Below are 18289 nucleotides of genomic sequence, written 5' to 3'. Positions count from 1 at the left end.
CCTTTTCCGTGACAGATTTACATGTACAGAGCTTTTTCTTTCCTTGCTCCCTGTTGGCTTTTTTTTTTTTTTTTTTTTTTTTTCAACCGGCTAGGCACATGTTGGTAGCTTTTAGCCACTGTAATAAACAACTCTTTGGCCACCAGCAATTTATCCCCATTATATCAATGTGCCCCAAGCTACCAATGTACTGCAAAATAAAATAATGCAAAAAAAAAAAAAAAAAAAAAAACTCTGTACTTGTGCAGCATTTTTTTTGCAGTGAGCCTTAGGAGATACTTAATGGGTCTTGGGATATATGAGTCTTCGTTTGATCATGTTTATCTTTAAGCAGTGCATCCATCATCATATCTTAAAAATACAAAAGCACATAAATGAAAGCTTATGTTATGGAGCTAAATTCTCAGTTACTCATGCACTTCATGTCTGTTATACCCATTTCCTATGGTACCATGGATCTGATTCAGAAAAGTACATAAGCATGTGCTTAATTAACTGCTTTCCTGAATAGGTATGCTTTTCTGAATTGAGGCCCATAAGAGTAACTGGCATGTGGGCTGTAATGTCCCACTTGGGACATTCTGGAGGTGGATATTAGAAGACAAACTATTTTTTTTTTCCTGCTGTTTCTGCTTTCTGGAAGTCTTCTGCTCAAAGAGATTTTAGTTTTTGATAAGGTGTATTTACCTGTAAGCTGAATCAGGCTTTATATTTATGATATTCATAAATTAAATACCTTTGCTTTGAATTAATGCAAGTTGTAATTGGCAGAAAGTATATTTGCATTTGATATTACAAAGCTAGATGTCATTGTGACTGTTAAAGACAGCCTTCTCAATCTGGAAATCACTCTTTGGTCTTGATATTTAGTGAGGTTTCACTTTTATTTTTACAACAAAATTAATTTAGTTATTTCTGAGATCATGTGATCAACTGCCTGAAATGTGTCCTTTGGCAAAGACCCAGATTCCTGCTTTTTTTTTTTTTTTTTTTTTGGAAGTGTTACAGCTGCAGTAAATTTGATTTCACCCTTGATAATTTCTATAATGTATAGTAATAATGTATTGCTGATTTAGTGTTGTTACCTTTCTACTAAGGTTAAAAAAAAAAAAGTCACAAATCACAACATCACAAATTTTATTCTATTTGCCGGACATAAATAGTTCTATATGTGTAAAATTCAAATGCCTTCCAATGTTTGTTTGATGTATAGTTTTGGGAGGTTATTCAAATAACATAACAAATAACATAAACTCTGTAATTTGCGTGGTACTTGTCACTTATGAGGATTCTGGTAGATTTCGTTGTTTCCTTTGTGATATCTCCAGAATTTAATAGAAAACGTGCACAGGAATTAAGAAACTGTCATTACATTTATGAAGCACAGAATATCCTTTATACTTGGCTCTGTAATAAAATTTTACAAAACACACATATCAAAAGGGATATTTGGATGAGTTGCCTTTTACATTAAAGTCATTAAGCTTCAGTTAAAGTCCTATAATTACTTTAAAAAAGAATATTCTGTGGTCTTTTGTGTTTATGCTCCTGTCATAGTTGTGTTGTTTCTTCTTTCTGTTGCACAGTTTATAACCGTTTTAAGTATTGCATTGCATGGACAGAAAAATCTTAGGATTGCAGGTTTGCATTTTCTGTTTAATTCTAGAAGAATGCTTAATACTTAAAAATAATAATAATAATAAACACTTTGCAAAAGATATTTTCTTAGAAGAGAAAATTAGCCTGGGAGCAGAAGAGAAGAAGTTTAAAAGGCGAGTGACCAAAAAAACACTCACAAAAAAAGCCCTGTGCTGTGTGTGATGATTTGAGATGTTTTCTGTGAAGGATAAGATACTAACTTTTGATTGAATGTTACCGCCTCTGTGCTCAGTATCATTAAAGATCACTTTTTGGCAGGTAAGATGGATTATATGATGGAGAATATTTTCCCTCCCCTTAGTCAGCAGCTCTTAATGCATGGATTTGGATGCTACATTCCAGCCCTGTAGGCTGTTCAAAGTTGTTCAAAGTTTGACATAATCACTGATCCACTTGCCTTGCCTTTACCCAAAGAAACATTGTGCTGCCTGCTCACCGATTTTTTTTCTCTGCATATTTATATTTATCTGCTGTGGGCTGCCACCATTTGTTGGTCATTTCCTGGTACCAAAGGGCATTGGATTCCTGCCTTTTCACAATATTACTAACTATGAAGGTGATTATAGAACACCATGATTGAACTGAATCAGGAACAATAATGATTTCCTGTTGGGGAGAAATTTATAACAAGATTAGGAAGTCTGCTGCTACTAATTCACCCATTTTTTACTTCCCTCTTCTACAAATAAGAAAATAAGGCAAAAGGCCTTATTTTGAAACAAAACTTTTTTAAAAGCAGCTTTCCTCAGCTGCCCAATCAACCCTGACAGTTCTTTGAAACCAGAACTAACTTTCCTTTGCTTCATTAGCTGCAAAGGAAGATCCTTCTTTTCTTTGTTGTTCAGAGCACATTTTAAATAATTTAATAAGCACAAGTGATTAAGACATTAAGAATTAAAGTAGCTTTAGAATTAGACAGTGGTAATGGAGAAGAATTGTCTAAGTTTTCCTCTCAGTTAAAAAAAAAAAAAAAAAAAAAAGGAAAAATTTTATCATTTACTTCCTATAAAAATCACTTTTTTTTTTTTTTTTTTTTTTTTTCAAAGAATCTGACTGGAAAGCATGTTTTTTAGGAAAAAAAAGCTTCCCAGAGAAACACAAAACTTATCAAATAAAATTTTCCATGTGTTCTATAAGTTCACCTTCAGATAACATGTATTTTTATAAATGCATTTTCTTTTATGCATCATGGATTTTAATAAGAGATTTTGAAAGAAATATTCATCATTATGTTTGAAGTCTTTGGATTATCGTTGTTCATAATTAAGTAAGCCTTTAGATCTTTTGTGCAACTTTGCTAAATAATTAAAAGCCTGCTGGTGAAAATGTGCTTTTATTGTTCAATAGATGAAGAAGAAAAGTTATTTTAAGGGAAAATATTTACATCCATATGGTTTTATTATTGTTTTTATTATATCCAATGAGTTCTGAGCTATGTCCTGCCTGTAAGGAAAAAAAAAAAACAAAAACAAATAGGTATCTAGGAACTTCTTTGCCTTCTGATAAATTGCATTAAATTGCATTGGTACAAATCTATGAGAATATGATTTCACTTATTTGATTTGTTGAAAAACTTCAAAGTCATTCAAAGCTAGGTCACTAGGAAGCTAGTTTGTTTTGTGTAGGGTTTCCACAACTGTATACAGTTTGGAATACAGTCAGTTTCAGGAGACCAGTTATAACTAATTATAATGGGAGGTTGGAACTAGATGATCTTTGAGGTCCCTTCCAACTCAAGGCATTCTGTGATTCTCAAGCTCCAACCACCCTGCAGTAGGCAGGACCACCAAATAAACAGACAAAGGTTTGAGAGCACAGAGCAAAATTACAGATGCAAATGCTTTTTGCTCTTCCCCTTCCACCTCTGTCCTTCCTAGTTCATTTGTGGAAAATCATTGTTTATCTTATTTCTGTAACAGTGTTGGCTGATGGCAGTGGTGAGCATTGCTTGCTTGCCCTGGTGGAGACAAAGGCAGGAAACAAGTAATGAACAAAGGTATTCTGATAAAGTAATGGGAAATAGCAAGCATCAGCCAATGCTGCAGACTTCTGTCTGGTCCAAGGAACTACTGAGGTGTGCCGTTTCAGGAATAGCATCTAACCACTTACATATGGCATCTCTTCCCTTTTTTTTTTTTTTTTTATTTATTTCTGTCATTAACATAAGTTGTTTTCTATGCAGGAGAGAGCTGTAATTGCAGGGTTACTGTGGACTCTCTAGTTCTTATGTCTTTGTGTGTATTCTACATATTGTCAGCTGTACTGGTTTCTTTGTAGAAATGAGAGTTTTCCATCAGAAAAATACAAGTATGGATAGAATCAAGAGTGAAGAAAGTATGGATGGAAAAAAGTAAATTCAACCTTTGTCAACTCTAGTAACTAGAGCATAATTTTTGATACACGGTTACATCAATGATGTGCATCTATTTTGATCTGGAATAATATTAGCATTGACTAACTTAGTAATTGTGGCTTAGGTTAGATATTAAGAAGTTTTTCACGCAGAGAATGGTGACGCACTGGAACAGGTTGCCCAAGGATATTGTGGATGCCCCAATCCCTGGAGGCATTCAAGGCCAGGCTGGATGTGGTTCTGGGCAGCCTGGTCTAGTGGTTGGCAACCCTGCCTATAGCAGAGGGGTTGAAACTAAGTGATCATTGAGGTCCTTTTCAACCCACACCATTTTATGCTACTAGAGATGGTAGGCACTGCTAAAAGCTGATTCAAATAAATAGGATTAATGCATTTTCCTCTATCTGTAGGGCCATTATATACCATTCTACACATTCCATTGTTTTTAAGATAGCTTTGCAGGTTTATGATTTATGAAATCCCATGATAGTGCCTTGGTGTGTCTTCTCAGCTTAGTGTAGAGCTTGGTATTAAGTAACCATCTGATTATATGCCCACTGCTATTTTTTTCCCTGCTATGCCTGAGCTAAGCCAGTTCTGTAGTTTCCAAGGTTCATAAGAACTTTGTGAGAACTTCTTTGAGAAGGAGAAGAAAGAACAGCAGAGTAAATTACATTGAAGGCAATAATAAGTTGTAGCAAGTCATTTATCTGTACATTTTATATTTTCCTATCATCTTTATTTTCAATCACTCCGTAATGTATTTTCTGTCTAGGTTTGCTGTTAAGCAAGAAAATCATTTTCATTATTTTTTTCCTTTTTTCTCCCCTCTTGAAATTATATTTTGTAGGGAAACATTCTCTTATGAAAGAACTGGGCATGCCTGCAACCGTGCCATAGTACAAAGTGGGAGTACACAAATGGTGTTCTTGCTAGTTAATAGGCTGGAAGCATGATGCTGTGCCCTGCATGTTAAGTGAAAAGCATCAGCTTTAACCACCAGATGGAAAATGAGAGAAACCCCAGTAAGTAATGTTATGTTGTTTCTGTAAAATTACTTATAAAGTCATCGATAAAATACTGAAACCAGAAGAACAGTTAAGAGGTTCTTCTCTACGCAACACTCTGCAAATTTTTAAGAGGAATATACATCTGTGGAGTTCCAGAAAATAAGATAATACCTGAGCTTTTGTCAATAATTGTAGGTAGTTTTTCAGCAGAGAAATACCAAAAGATGACTGCTTACAAATATCATAGCTATTCTGAGGATAGACTGTAATTGGAGTGGTGTGTTTTTTGGAATTTTTCCTAACAGCAGTAAGGTAACATATTAGTTTTCAGGCTGCTATTTGAGGCCTGTTGTTTTATTGGAAATCACAGCTCAAGGTAGAAAAGCAATGAAAGAACATAGCTTCTACAGGATATTCAGACTTTGAATTACAGCATGCCATCGTGCATTTTTACCCAAATAGCCCACATCTCTTTTTAAAGGATATAAAATAGTTTGCTCTCTGACTGTAAATCTTCAGGTAATCCACACAGATGTGGAAGCAAAGCAAAGAAGCTGTTAAAGATGTCTTTTTGTTGCTCCCTTCCCACCTCCTCTCCGCTCTGGTGGAGATGTTTGGAAGGAAATTCAGTTTCTTTCTGTGTATAACCATCTTCTTATGTGTATAATCAACACTGATAATTTAATGATTCCATAGCTTATATGCAAAGAAATAGAGTAGCTTTCCTTATATTGTACGTGACTTATATCTAAATGATAGCTGTTGTGAACTCATTGCAGAATATCTTAATTTGATTATGAATCATTAAAGGACTTAATATATATGAAACTGTTGCCTCAGAATAATAAAAATATCATTTTAGGTAGAGAAGTTGTTACAATTTACAGTGGAACTTTTAGAACTGATAAAAATGGACAGGGTTTTTTGTATTTCATATTTCAAATGTGGGGTGTTTGTTTTTGTTGGGAGACTGTTGATGTTTACATGTACTAGTCTCACTTGATACCTTTCTCACTCTTTCATATTATCCTCAGCCCTAAGTTTCTGACAGTAAACTCTACTATAAGCTTACACATAGACCTAAAGCATTTGGTGGGAGATGAAGGAGGTATATGTCTCTATGTGTGTCTGTCTTTGGGTTAGTTTTTTGCATTCCCCTGAGATGTGGGAATTGAACATCCTATGCTAAATTTCTTGCTGTATGTCAGGCAGACTGAAGACATACATATGGATGTATCTGTTGCAGGCCATCTTTTTACCATGAGCAGAACTCGCTTCCAGCCATAAAACAAAGAAGTATTGCTAACTGGCTTGGTGGCTCCTAGTTAAGAATCCAAGAAACAGAAAGAGAGCCAGATCACTGATCTAGCTGGTAAACATCAGCTTAACAACCAAGCCTGTTTCATCTGTTCAGCATTTCTCATTGGGCAGAACATTACAAACTTCTTTGGCACTGTTTCTTAAATTTCATGTAGTGTATCTGTAGCCCAGAAAGTGAATTTAAGCTTAAGTTTAAGGTACCTTCCAACTCAGGATATTCTGTGGTTCTACAATCTGTACAGAACTTTTCCATGCTGAGGGAGAACTTGCATCTTTGGGAGCAATCTTTGGTGTGAACAGAATGGAGATTTTTGCTATGCATTCTTCCTTCAGCTTGATGTATTTAGGTGTTGTTTGTTATCATGAATTTCAAGATACATTGTGTTTTTGTTACATTAAACTGTGTTTTGTGAAAGCAGTAATATGCTGCAGTTTGGAAGTGGACAAATGTAGCTGCATAGAAATAACACCATTAGCCTACAAATGCACACATTGACATGATGTACTCTTACAATTCAGCTAAATACTTTTTTCATTTTTTTCCTTATGCTGACTTTTTTTTTTTTTTTTAAATTTGATGTGGTTTTGTGGAACACAACCTGTCAATAAGATATAGTGTACTGGAGAAATACTAGAGAAAATGCTTTATCATTGTTTTGAGCCTTTGTGTCAAAGTACTTTATATTGCTACTTGGCTTCCTCTCTGCTCTTCATTTTGTTTGTTCTCTGTCTTAAGAAACACCCAAATTAGCTCACTCTTTCTGGCCTTGTTCTAACAGTGCTCGTTCACTTACAGTTGATAATCCACTGTCTACTTAATTTCTCACTTTCATTCTTAGAAACTTTCATTGGTAATCCAGTTTTTGTTTTATTTATTTGTGGTGGGGTTTTTTTGTAGTTAACAAGAGAGAGAAAACTTGCATAGCATTATCGAAAGGGGAAGAGGAAATACAGAGTACAGTCAGATTAATCTTCTCCTGACACCAAGGACACGGACATTTTTTTCTGTTCATTCATCTGTCACTGGTTCTTTTAAATCTCTAGACACTGACTTTGGAAATCCAAAGAAATTTTCTGTAAACCTATCTGAAATATTTTTTTGTGGCTATCTCAGCTCCTTTGTGATACTGAGCAGCTCCTTAAAATACTGATGTGTAGAGGCCTCACAAGTACAGCATTTAATGATCTTTTTAACCAAACTTGAAGCTGACCTCATACTTTCTCATGCCATGTGCCAATGCACAACAGATGCCTGTCTCACCTTATCTGAATTATATTTCAGTCTGTGTGCCTTGCTTGTGGAAAAAATGGTAGAAATCAGTTAAGAAATACAGTTTCTCAAGTTAGGACTAAACCCTTGTAAATCTGTGTCATCATCAGTGGCTTTTAAAAGATGGCACAAGTGGTGACATCTGGGAGCCAATTCATCATTTAATTAAATTATGCTGTAATGAAATCTGCCTTAATGAGATTAATTTTAATTATTAATCAGGAGCTGACATAGGCACAAGGTACCATAAATAATAAATGGCAGCTGTGTCTGCTCCCTTTCTGAGAAAGGACCTACTTTAAAATAGCAGTGCTTTTCATGAAGCTGTAGTAGTTAGAGGCTTTTTGTCTTTCTTTTTCTTTTTTTTTTAACATTACCACAATTGCTATTATGTTGTGATGAGTTTGGTGTCTGTTTCAAACTCAGAATATTTATCCTTACACTTGGAGTAACTGTTGATATTTTAATATTTAATTTAATTCGTTCATTACATAACCAGTCATTTTCATTATTCCAGAAGTTAGCTTTTCTTTGCATGCGTGATAATAGTAGAGTTAATTTTTAATGTATATTTTAGAGATAAGTACTGTAGGTTTTAATTTAAGACAGTGCCTGATATGTGCAACTCTTCAGCTCATCTATGATATCACATCAATGTTTTTATGCATGCATGTGTTCACACACAGCATCTTCTTTGTTCTTCTCTAATGTCCATTTTCATGTGAACTGCGTTAGTGTTTGTATTATGAGTGCTTTTTATAAGGGCTTTTGTGAGTTGGCCATAATATACATTTATCTGGGAAGTATGGCTAGTGCAGGAGAAATGACCCTTTTGAGCACCAGCCACAAATACTGTGAGCCTTTTCATGATCGTCTTACACATGGACTGAGCCCTTCTGCCTTTATCTCCATCAGCAAGCAGAATACCTTTGTGCTCACTTGCCAAATGCAAACTGTCTTCACAAGGCTGAGGCTGATTACTCATTGCTCACAGACTGATTATTTCTTTGGCCTCCTGGGCCATGCATTCTACCTGCCAGCTGTATTTGTTTTGCAGGAGCAGTCATTTGTTTTCCTTCCAGCATTCCATGAATATTTTCTTTCCCTTCATTGCTGAAAAATCATTTTAATTCAGAAAGAACAAGATGAAAGTTAGAACAAGAGCTGTAGATGCTGAAAAGTATCAGTAACAAACTTCCACATTCAGAAATTTTGAACAAGTGCAATTCGTGTAGGCTACCATTAGGCTGCTCACCTGACTGCACAGCCCATGCTTGGCTTCATCAGGTGTGAGAACTCTCTATAAGTTGAAGGAATTAATTCTTCTGCAGCCGTTATGGGTTGGATTCAAGGTTCTTTTCAGAACACCTCTTTCCAGCTCGCTCTAGATGTAATGGTGAAGGAGTGTAACAGCAATTAGGTGCTGAAGGGAAACTGCTGGCAGAAATAAAAGGTATGAAAAACCAAAAGACCTTCAAAGTAAGATTTTATGTCAGGTGAAATTGATAGGAGTTTGCCATCTGTTTTGACAGTGCTCAAATTTAAGCTCTGATGCTGTGTCAAATTTGGGTCTCTCATCAAGAACACTGTGGTACTGTCAGCTATCATAGTCTTCAGTGGTGTACAGCACTTCTCTTACAAGCACTTCACAGTTTTATTGGTAGTGCTGACTGAAGGTGCTATGGAATTCATATGTCACTTTTCTGTAAGCTTTTCCTCCTACAAACCTGCATGGGTAAATGCTAACTGTGGGTTTCCTAGAAAGTAGAAAGATTTTTTTATTTAAGATATCTATTCTTCTAGTTATTTTATAGGAAGTGATTCTTTTTCTTCTTCCCTCCTAAGCACATATAAACATACAGTTATAGTATATGGACCTTATAATGGTATATTGCTTGTAACAAACAGTTGAAAGAGTAGAGAGATCTAGAAATCATAGATTGAAATGACTTACCATCATTTAGCACAGTTGAAAATTACTTGTAAAGGGAATTGTATGTGCCTCATAACTATTCCTAGGTACTAAGGTTTTTGGAGAGGGCAGTTTTCACTCTTTATCAGCTTTCTGTAGATTCTTAGTGCTCATTACTGATTGTGTAATACAGTGGTGCCTGGATTGTTTGTTCTGTGGACCCTATGGTACAGGATAATAGTATGTTATGAATGTTACGGATAATTACAGTATGCCATATGAATCACTGATTTTTTTTATTTTTATTTTTTTTGTAAAAGTTCAATTACAGGAAGAAACATATTTGCCTTACTTTAAAAATGAAATACAAAGATGATGAAGAAAAGTCACTAAAGCTTAAAGCATGCCAGATTCTTGACTTATTTCCTTCCTGCATTTTTACTAAATCAGAAGATTGAAGTTTGTTGTATCATGATTATACCAGTTTCTCAGTGTATACAATATATAATGTTTACTTTGGTATATGTGATTCAAAATGAACTAATGATCCAATAAGGCTCTTACCCTACTAATTCCTCTTTTATGCAATATTAAGCAATGTAGTAAAGAAATAATTCTAAAACATGTATTTTATCTCAGGAGATGGAGATCTGTCTAATCACCCTCTTCATGACAAAAGTCAGGAGCATTCTTCTAATGGCATTCAAGAGGTTTATGAGAAAAGAGCTCATTAGAATTGGAAGCAAGGAATGGAAGGGTCAAGAAGGAATTGAAGAGTATCATGGTGGGGGGATAAGCTACATTAAAAACAAAACACCTTACATTAGTATTATACAGTTAGTATTCATTGATTAGTTCATAGAATTATAGAATGGCCTGGGTTGAAAAGGACCATAAAGGACCCTGCCACAAGCAGGATCCCAACCACTAGACTAGGCTGCCCAGAGCCACAAAAGAGTTCAACTGCTGGAGAATTACCCCAAGAGAGTACTTGGGGTAAATATCACTGTGCTACTTCCTTGTTATTACATGTTTTTCCTGTCTGGTTACTTTTAGTATCTGCTAAAAGTGGGATATTGATCTCACTGTACTTTTGGTTATCTTGCACAGATCTCTCATGTTCATAAAGACTTGCAAATGGCTCAGCACCATTTGTTGCAGAAACTCATAATTAACACTAATACCAGAACAAAAGATGTTGGTGCTTTCCTTTTTGCCTTTCACAGAAATGAATATCCTGATATGTGTACGAGCTTAGAAGCTTTCTGTTGCCTGAGATTTGGTTAGAAAATGAAGACTATTTTTTTGACAGTAGAAAAAATTACATTAGATTAGATCATGTCTGGGGAGATTCTTGAGTATAGTGCCATACTGTGATATCCCAAGCACGTCACAGAATATGCTAGCAAATCATGTCCTGCTTACTTGTTTACATTTCTTCCCTACTACTAAGCAATGAAATTCACCTTAGTGGTTTCCAGTCCTTCTGTAACTGAGTCTCCCTGAAAAGTTTCACAGGATCTGGCTCTATGCTCCACCTTCACTCCAGACTTTCCCCTCAGCTTTGCTTCTGACTTCTGCTGTATCAAGGTAACCCCTGCTGACCTGATTACCCTGACTGGAGTGAACAGATTTTATCCAATGTCACTTGTGTGTCCATGCTTCAATTCTGGGGATGTTGTGTGACCAATGCTTATAGGACAGAGAGTATTCATTTGGGGTCTGCATGTGCCTCCAAACAGAATACCTCGTGCCTTACCACATAGGTACATGACAGTAACTTCCATGGTGCTGGCCAGTCTGCCATGCTATCACTGTTTTCTATTAAAATGCTGGACAATCTGTGCAGATCAAAATGTTCCACTATTAGTAGCCAGATTTATTGACCTGTGTTAGGTGAGTTCCTACATACTACATCTCTGCATTGCAGTCAAACTCTAAGTTGGTGGTGTTCATTAGGAGCTGATCCAAAACGCACTGATGCATAGAGGAGTCTTCCAAGTAACTGCTGTGGGCTTTGGAATGAGCTGAGTATTATAACACAGGCTGGAAACACTCAAAAAGAGACACTATTTCACACATATACACACACACAGATGTGTTCAAAGGATTCATTATTCAATAGCCTATGTAGAATATTTTGTTCAACAGCTGCAAGTAAAATTATTACTACCCAGTCAGAAAAGAGAGAACGTGCTTCTGGCATGGGGCTGTGGCAGATGTTAGTAAATCTGTTTTTGAGGGGATGTGTGTATTTGCAAAATTGTCTGCTGATCCAACTCATTTTTAGATTTGAATGAGAATTTTTGCAAGGTTTCACTGATCTTTGGATTTATTTCACAGCTTTTCATGTTCAGTCCAGCTTCTCCTAGATGCATTCAACAGATGACAGATTGAAGGGTAATACTGGCTAGTCCTTATATACTTAACACACCACTCCATTCCTTCAGCAAATGCATATTGAGATCTGGACAAATATTTAATATCATTGTTTAGTTGCAAAAGTAAACCATGTCCAGTTGGACACGATCTACTTGTAAGAGCACAGCTTTCCAGAACATTCTGGTAGTCTTCTGAATAGGACAGCCATAATACTATGCAGATCACTAATAGCGTTGGCTCAAAGTTGAAACAACACCCAGGCAATTAACTTAGCCTGTCCTTAACTGATTAAAAATTGTTGTTCCCCACAATTTGTATGTGCGCGTAAGCCTTGTGCATCTGGACTTGCCTCTTTATGCTGTTTTCAGTGCTCCAAAGTCCTAGTTGTTTCCCACTGAGTTTAAAATATCCCATTTGAAACCATGTTTTCATTAAGCTTATCACTCGTGCATACTGATCTGTTTTTGATCTGATTGGGTCTGTGTCTGTCCTATAATTGGTTTATCCACATTTCCTTATGTATAAATGGATAAGGAGATCTAAGACGAGATAACTAACTTGCCAAGAAATTGGAATTTGTAAGTTCAGCCAATCTAGATTTCCACTCACTTTCTGATGTGAATGTAAATTGGTTTTGGTCATTTAATTTACATACCAAAGAGCCAGAAGAAGGTGTAAGTTACTATAGGAGCGGGTATTCAATAATTAATTTATTAATGTATGTATGCTCCTTTTAGTTTTATTTCCTGTTTAACCTCTCTCCTGACCATTCAGTTTATCAGCAACACCATTACAAGCTAAAATGTTTTAATAATTCAAATTCGACAATAATGCATACAATGATGTAATTTAAAAGTTGCGAACAAATGTGGATATAAATTTCCCTGATCACAATTCTAAATTCACTTACTTCAGTCATAAGACCTATTCTGATGGCCCAAGACTCAAGAACCCAAAAATCAAACTAAAAAGAGAAATTTGTTGTTGACTATTCAGAGAATGCTGAGTCTGGTCTATGAAATCTGTGGTAGATCTGCTCTTGATGACAGTATTGAAAGAACAGGCCTGCAGAATAACAGTCTTGTTCTTGTTCAAGATTTCTTAGAATTAATTCAAGTCTTTCTTCTTCCTAGAGTTGCCTGGTTTAAGTCTAAGTCATTTTATTCACCAGTTACAACGCTGATTCAAACCAGCCATCAAATATAAAGTCTTTATCTTGGTTTTTATTAGCATTTGAAAATGCTTTATTTAGAAATCCTCATTGTTACTGACAGTATAATCACTACGTGTGTACTTGTCTTGAATGATTTCTGAGAAACAAGTATTTCAAGAAATAAGTGACAATTTCAAGTTGTTCTAGGGGCAAAGGCAGCTCCTGAATTTCAGTTTACATTTGGTTAAAAACAAATATATCTTATTCATTCTTTTATAGAAATTTAAATTTGAACTCATTATTTGGATCACTCCAGTTAGAATCCAAATCAAAATTCCACCCAAAAGCAGAAAAACAGCGTTGAATTTCTGTCACTGAAATAAAACTACTTTAAGTAGTTTGAAAACGTAAGAAAAAATACTTTAATGCAAGTCTAAAGAATTTATTATACAAGAGAGTTATGAATCACAAATACAAAGTGAACAAGACAAGTCATCGCAATGGGACAGATTTTTCAATACTGGCTGGGCATGTTAAGGTGTGGAAAGGTATACAGAAGGATTTTAACATGTAAGAAATGGAATTAAATGCTGGCCTCTGAAAAAATGAGTTTTAATTGAGAATTAGGTTTCTTTCTGCTTGGACACCTTTGATACTACTTGTATAAAAAAAATAACTTCAAAAATTCTCATCACTGGTAGAACTCAGCTTTTCTTACTTTGTTATTTATGGTTCTGAAAAGCGAAAATTTACTGTTTTTTCATTACTTAATTGAATTTTTTTATGTTAGAATTATAAAAACTTTATTTCTCTCCTAGATACTGAAACAGTATCTAAGAAAACTCATTTCTTTGCAGATAAAATCAAAATATTCAAGAGGAAAAAAAAATGACTATTTTCTCCATTGTATATTGTAAAACAATGGCTTATAGGGTATGTTATTGTTCTATAATTCAGCTTTTTCATCTTGAGTTATACTTAAAAGTTTTTCTTTCTATTTACCTGAGATTTAAATCTAACTTCTCATTTATACATTCAATAATGACTCAATAAAACTATTTAAAATAATCCTATTCACTCAGCTTTAGAAAGGTAGGGGAATGACTGTTTACATGGGTTTATAATGATAGGACAAGGGGAATGATTTTAAACTAAGGTTTTAAACTAAGGGAGATTTAGGTTAGATATTAGGAGGAAGTTTTTCACTCAGAGGGTACTAATGCACTGGAACAGGTTGCATCAGAGAGGTTGTGGATGCCCCATCCCTGGAGGCATTCAAGGCCAGACTGGATGTGGCTTGGGGTTGAAACTACATGATCTTTGAGGTCCTTTCCAACCCAGGCCATTCTATGATGATTCTATGGTTTGTTGTCAATGTAGAATAACAAAGTAATTGGTATCATTTTAGAAATACTTAAAAATTATGTAAGTTTTGAAAGAATCCAAATAATTAGTAAAAAAAAAAAAAAAATAATAATCACTTAAGATGTTTCCTCTGTAAGTTTTCCATATGATGGATACAATTAGTTTGAGGTATTTCAGTACATTTTTATGTTTATGTTAGTCTTTAAAGGAAGTGGCCTGTCTGTAGCTAGACAATCTTGTAGAAAGCCATATTCATCACATCTTTGGACGGTGTGCATGAGTGATAGGAGGCCTCCTTTCTTCTTCAGCAGAATTTTCAGTATTACTCTGGTGGACTTTCAGACCAGTTCCTTAAAAGTGGAAATGCACTGACTTGTGAGTCACGTCATGAATCAGTTCTTTATAACTTGGTAATTTTCAAACCATGTAAATCTTAAACATTCAGGCAAAATCTGTCTTGCAATCTTTATCAGTACTAGTGAGTTGATGAAGTTCATGATAAAGATTCAGAAAAACTAGGCATTCCGTTTGTTTTGTGCAGTTGACAGCTACATACTCTTGTTACACAGTGTCAGATGAAAGGCATAGTTAACATTTTCCAAATCCTAAGGTTTAAATGTTCATTCACATGTTCTTTAAAACAGACCGTCATCTCTTGCTTATAAATGATTTTCTGCACTTTGTTGAGGTAACAGCTTTTATAAGCTTCTTATGGTGCTGGAGTTCCTCTATGATTTTCTTAGTTTATTCTTAAATTTGATGCACAGGTTCTACTTGTGTTTTTCTAACTGTAGGCAACTCTGAAACAACATTTCCTTCTGAGCTTGCAAAACTTAACCTGTTAATCTGTGGTCATAACTCCATTTTTATCCATATGGTAAATCTTATTATAGAAACCAGAAGTTTAGATTTTGTTTAACTGAAAAATGTGTCAACTTCAAGGCTCCAGGGTAGGGCTTCTTAAATCTTTGATTAGTCTACAGATCTGTTAATCTGTTTAGGTACAATAAAAGGAGAGTTCACTGCACTGCTTCAAGCATCAAAATTTGCATGGATTTTTAAGGAATCATAATCAGGTTCATGCCACCTAACTTCCTGTTGAGGCACCCAAGCTAAAAGTTAACTGGTGAAGAGATTCGGCCTCTGTAACAACAAACTGGGATTTGGTCTCCAAGTTTCCCTGTGGAAGAGTACTTGTGCTGAGTGACTTCCTGAAATGGACTGTTTGTTTCTGTGAAAAAGTAAGAGAGGAGTCAAGTTGTGTTGTAGTTCCCTAAAATGGGACTTCACACAAAATCTACATTAAGATTATCCCGTGCCCAGCGTTGAGACTCTCTCAGTCTTCTTGTGCTGCCTCTCAGTGGGAGGGAAATCTTCCCTGTGTATTCAATTCTATTTGTTCAACCTGCTGTGGGTTTGGAAGAATTGAAGAAATTAGATATGGGAAATAGAAATTAATAAAGACATTTAGAAACCCAACCCTTCTTTATGGACTGAGGAAAATTGAGTTGACAGATGAGTCCAAAAATACCTATGCAGTAATGAGTAGGAAAGAGACTGTAAGTCAAGTGCTACAATTTAGGGAGTATTGAGAGAAACTGAAATGTATTTCAAACTAATAAAATGAATATTTTTCTAGCAACACATAATAAAGATTTGGAATTCACTGCCACTAGAGAGAACAGAGGCTAAAGGCTGAGTTTTGTATGACTCAGATTATTTCACAAAAAAAAAAGAGACCATCCACAACTATTAAGTATTTTTTCTTTGGCTACATTTGTGTATTTCACACAGAAAAAAATCTATAGAGGTGGAACTGAACTCCTTATACTGGCAGGTTATTCCATAACTTCAGTGAACAATGGAGAGTACTCCTGTATTTATGTTTATAAGAATCAGTAATGCCCATTTCCAGAAATATGTCACTGTATACTGTATAACCTAAAGATCTCATCAAGTAATCTAATTCGTAACAGAGTCTGAAGGCAGAGATAGCATGGTTGATATCTTTCAAATTGAGCTACCAGCCAGTTCTGGAGTGCAGCACTCACTGGGAAAAATGATTCCCTCTTTTGCTGCCAATTTATCTTCACTCTGCTCTCAAGTAGATAATGTGAGAAGGACTTTACTTTTAACTCCTTTTCTTTCTATCCTGCCCCTCTGAGTAGGCATTTATTTAATTTTTTTAACTACATGCTTGAACCTTTCTTTTATTCCTCAGTGCTTTTAATGTCACACTTGGATGCTCACAGCATGGACAGAAAGCAAAACTACTGTTATATTTAGTAACAGGGTACTATTTGATTGGACTCTGCCTCTGTCCAAATGTGACTCTTCTGGACCAAATTGGAAAACTTTGCACACATGGCTTTGGCAGCCAATTATGTCATGCACTCTGAGTATGTGACAGAAGTTTTCTTGTAGTGTAGTAACAGTGTTTTACTTTGGTTTGCTGTTTTAGTTACTAGCCTGCATATTTCCCCTCTCTGCTGTATGGCACAAGATATTTCAAAGATTTCTTAGTATTTTCTATTACTTCCTTGAATTTTAGCTAAAATTGATGATATTCAAAGTGGATTCATTTTGACTGAATATGTGTATGAGTTGTTTCAAATCTGTGGATCAATATTTTTATGCACTATTTATATATTTTAATAATATCTCAATGTATTTGTAGCTCTCTAGAAATATAGGTACTGAGTAAACCTCATTTCTAATTGCATTACAATATGGCATTTTTCATTTTTAGATCAGTGAAGGATTACAAATATAGAAATCAGAACAGACCTGAAATATCACGCAGAAATGAAACAGCCATGTTCCAGTGCAACTTGAGCAGTAATTTACATATATGCCCAACTATACAGAGGATAATCTTATTAAAGCCAACGAAATAATTAACATGTGAAGAAGTTTAAGCATGTACATGGGCCTTTACAGTTTGTGTCTCGCTGGCATAGAAATCCGCAATGTAGAAGAAATACCTTGCTTAAATATGGATCTTCAAAACACTTTATTGTGTTCTAAAAACGGCCAAACTAAGTTGTGTCTGTCTGAGAGAGATGAAAAGGCTTTATCTGTACTTTGCCAATGACCAGAATCAACCTTCAAAGCTAAGATGAATTGCTTTGGCATACTGCAAGGAAATACCATTATTACTTTTTGCCTGTATTCCATTAAGGTTTAGTGCTTGGCTTCCAGTTTGGACAGAAGTTTTGTTCACCTGCACAAGTAACTAGGATTGCCTCAAATTCTTTCATGTATTTCAGTTCTCCACGGAAAAAGTCAGTCAAACTTCTTCATTTTATTCTCAATTTTGTCAATGTATTATTTGATTACTGGAAATAATTAAAAACCCTGCTGGAGAAGCAGTATGCTAAGTTCCTTGTTTAGTCAGCAATATATGTTATTAAAGGTGTGTTTTAGGGAAGTAGTAAGTTGATAGCTTCAAATCAAAGCAGTATAAAATTAAAGTTACTGCTGTTTATTATTTTTTTGTTAACCATTTTGAAGCACTTTATAACTAATATCTCACGATGGTGACAGAAAGATGATTTCGCTAAAGCTTCTGAGTTGAAATGAAATGCTATGAATTGTGATATTTTATTCTTCACTTACGTACGCAAATCCAAATAGTGTGCAGAAGCAACTTACTGCATTTTTGTACTCGAGAAAAGGAGGTTGTGATTTTAAACCAAGTAATTCTTCCTAATGCTTGTGCTGATGCTGAAAAATTGGTTATGATGATGGAGGATGTATGCTCTCCAGCACTAGTTGCTTGTAAGTTGATCCACCTTTGAAGTTGCAGTAAAACCTCTGAAACACTATATTTTTGAGTAGAGTGGTGTTGAAATCTGTATCCTGG

The 18289-nt window shown here is 35.2% G+C and overlaps 1 protein-coding gene across 15 annotated transcripts in view; it reads left to right on the top strand.

Annotated features, from left to right (window-relative positions):
• The window catches only part of EYA4 (EYA transcriptional coactivator and phosphatase 4), a 154277-nt gene that overhangs the window by 36502 nt on the left and 99486 nt on the right, over positions 1-18289 (top strand). The window lies entirely within an intron of this gene.

The sequence above is a fragment of the Meleagris gallopavo genome, chromosome 2 (assembly GCF_905368555.1).
Source record: "Meleagris gallopavo chromosome 2, MGAL_WU_HG_1.1, whole genome shotgun sequence".
NCBI classification, from domain to species: Eukaryota; Metazoa; Chordata; class Aves; order Galliformes; family Phasianidae; genus Meleagris; species Meleagris gallopavo.
The sequence above is the reverse complement of the archived record's forward strand: the minus strand, read 5'-3'. Positions and strand labels throughout refer to the sequence as shown.